Genomic DNA, 3371 nt, shown 5'->3' on the forward strand with positions numbered 1-3371 from the left:
AACTTTAATAAATTTTTGATACTGTTTATTGATCTAGGTTTGTTTGAGTCTTTGCGGATATGGTATAGGTGGTTTATATGGCGGGGGTGGTACGTAAGTTTTATCTTTAGGTTCTTCTCCTTTCTCTCGACCTTCCTGGTTTTCAGATTCCTCTGGTTCCTTTACTTTGTCCGGGGGTTTGGTACATTCCTTAGAAGTTTCGGGTTCACTCAATCTTGGGTTTGGTGGCTCATCATAAGCGTTCCCACTTCGTAGGGTAATGGCATTGGCTTGTCCTCTCGGATTTTGTTGAGGTTGTCCAGGGAATTATCCTCCAGGTGTAGTCTGAGGGGCTTGGTTTAAAGCTACCTGAGAGATCTGGGTTTCAAGCATCTTGGTATGAGTAACTATTTGGTCAACCTTGGTTCCTAACTGAGTAATCAATTCGTTAACATGAATGTTTTGGTTCATGAACTCCTTGTTTTGTTGGGTTTGAGTGGTGATAAAATTTTCCATAATTTTCTCAAGGCTCGGCTTTGGTGGTATAGGTTGCATAGGTTGATTTGATCTTAGGGCTTGATAACTAGGTCTCGGAGGTGCATTATTTTGGATAGGGTTATTGTTTTTATAGGAGAAGTTCGGGTGATTCCTCCATCCAGGATTATAGGTATTCGAGTATGGGTTCCCTTGGGTGTGGTTCACTTGCTCGGAGTGGGTTTCGTTCAATAGACTGCATTCTGCAGATTGGTGTCCTTGGGTTCCACATATCTCACAATCCGATGAAACTGCGGCTACAGTATTCGGGTTCGTGTACATATGCTCGACTTTGAGGGCTAATGCGTCCATTTTAGCTTGCATCATGTCTATAGAGCTTAGTTCATGCACTCCTCCTTGGGCTTCCTTCCTCTCAATTGTCGCTCGTTCGACTCCCCATGATTGATGGTTTTGAGCCATGTCTTCGATGAGGGCACTAGCTTCAGGATAAGGTTTGTTCATCAGAGCACCGCCTGCGGCAGCGTCGATGGTCATCTTTGTGTTATAATGAAGTCCATTATAGAAGGTTTGAATGATTAACCAGTTTTCTAAGCCATGATGTGGGCATGCTCGTAACAACTCTTTATATCTCTCCCAAGCTTCGAACAACGATTCTCCTTGGTTTTGGGTAAATCTAGTTATATGGTTTCGAAGAACGGCGGTCTTACTCGGGGGGAAATATCTAGCAAGAAAAACTCTTCTAAGGTTATCCCAAGTCGTAATGGAATTGGGTGGAAGGGAATCTAACCGTGATAGGGCTTTATCTCTGAGGGAAAAAGGAAATAGTCTTAAACGTATTGCCTCAGGAGAAGCTCTATTGGTTTTAAAAGTATCTGCTAATTGAAGAAATATTTTTAGATGTTGGTTAGGATTCTCGGTAGCGAGACCCGCAAATTGTCTCTGTTGTACTAGTTGCAATAGGGACGGTTTAAGTTCAAAATTATTGGCTGGGATGATTGGGTTTACTATACTAGAACTAGGTTCTTCGTTAAATGGTTGAGCGAAATCTTTAAGAGGTCTTTGGTTTTGATCTTCGGCCATAGCTCTCTTAATTCTATGAAAGAATAAACGTGCGCGAGCGTAACGTTCAGGTTCCGCCAGAGGGTTTACTAAGCTTAAAGTTCCGCTACTGCGAGTTCTTCGAATTGACCGGTGGGAAATAACCTAAGTCTAAACGATATAACAACAGGAAAATGGAATTTGACGAAATTGGTCCCCGGCAACGGCGCCAAAAACTTGATGCGGTGTTTTTCGCAAGTATACGAACGCGTCAGAGTAATATAAAAGATTGTCGAATCCACAGAGACCAAGTGTCAAGCTATCGTTATCTGTTGTTATGGTGTTTATCAAAGGAAATCAAAATAGGTGTTTTTGCAGTGTGCAATGAAAAGTAAAGTATTTAAATAGATTTAATTAATAAAGACAGGGTCGAATGTAATTCACGTAACCAATTGATAATCCAAGTACTTGCTAATAGAACTACTTATGGGCAATGTTTCCTACTTTGAAAAGAACTAATTTAACGGGAACTGTCGCTTTCGCGTATTCAGAACCGAGTTGTACTCCCTAATCAAACCCTCTTATTGTCACTTATAAAAAGGCGCGCATTGCGTTAGAGTAGTAAACCTATTTTTAAGAAATATAGTATCTTGACTACGTTGAAAAGTATTATAACCTGGACTTCTTAACCAAAAGAGGTTCTTACAAACCAGACTCTAAACTTATAAACGCGTCCGAAAATAGTTTTAAAATCTCTTTTCTTCTTAATGTTAAAAACTTCTAATGAACTAGACAAAGCGCTTTCGCTGTTTTTGAAATAGTTAAAAACAATTAAGTTTAAAAAGACGTTGGACGGCTTTCGATCTTACCCAACGGAATTGAAGTGCGGGAAAACTTAAGTTGAAAGTTAAAATAGCCCTTAAGTGTTTCTACGAACAATTGTACGGATTATCGGTTCAATTACGATTCTTACATTCTAACCTTTTAGATTTAGTTAGACATGGTAAAATAAAAGTGCATTAATTTAAATAAAAGCAGTGCGAGTGCGGAAAGTAAATAAAAGTAGTGCGAGTGCGGGAAATAAATAATTTAAAGGGAGTGCGAGGAAATAAATAATTTAAAGCGAGTGCGAGGAAATAAATAATTTAAAGCGAGTGCGGGAAATAAATAAAGTAAAGGCGAGTGCGGGAAATAAATAAAGTAAAGGCGGGTGCGGGAAATAAATAATATAAAAGCGAGTACGGGAAATAAATAAAGTAAAGGCGAGTAATAAAAACCTGCTCCAATCGGAGGGTTGAATAAATTGCAATGCGGAAATGTAAATGGCGGCAGGATTAACTTCCTTCCAAAGTGCTCCAAACGCAATTACAGACTCTATCACAGACTTGATTACACAATTGTGGTAACACTCCAATGTGAAGCGATTACCACTATAAAATACTGAATATATGCCTAAGTGAAACAAAGTTGCTTCTGAGTTTGCCTCTGTTCTAAGTTTGGATCATTGTAAAAGTGAATTCGCGTTTCTATTTATAAGCAAGTAAAAAGATGGAAATGACTTGGATGCCCTTCAACTTGAATATAGGAGGGAACCGTTTTTCCTCTTGTGGCGCCCGCCACAAGGCCAAAGTGAGGCGCCTTAGTGGAAGTGGTGGGAAAACGTGGGAGTTGAGGGAAGTTGAATTTGACACGTCATGGCTTGGTCTGTGGCGCCCGCCACTGGGTAGGCCATAAGCACAAAATGCTGAATTTTAGGGTTTTTAGCCTTTTTTCACTCCTTTTCTCGATCGGGGCTCCGATTAAAGTAAAAACCTGAAAACAAAGGAAAACACAGTAATAACACAACAAAATGACAATAA

The 3371-nt window shown here is 39.7% G+C and overlaps 1 non-coding gene across 1 annotated transcript; it reads left to right on the top strand.

Annotated features, from left to right (window-relative positions):
* The first annotated feature begins 1063 nt into the window (after positions 1 to 1063).
* On the top strand, positions 1064 to 1170 carry LOC127077897 (small nucleolar RNA R71). Its single transcript, XR_007787662.1, has one exon. It is a non-coding gene; the product is annotated as a small nucleolar RNA R71 (small nucleolar RNA).
* The last annotated feature ends 2201 nt before the right edge of the window (positions 1171 to 3371 follow it).

This window comes from Lathyrus oleraceus, chromosome 4, assembly GCF_024323335.1.
Source record: "Lathyrus oleraceus cultivar Zhongwan6 chromosome 4, CAAS_Psat_ZW6_1.0, whole genome shotgun sequence".
NCBI classification, from domain to species: domain Eukaryota; kingdom Viridiplantae; phylum Streptophyta; class Magnoliopsida; order Fabales; family Fabaceae; genus Lathyrus; species Lathyrus oleraceus.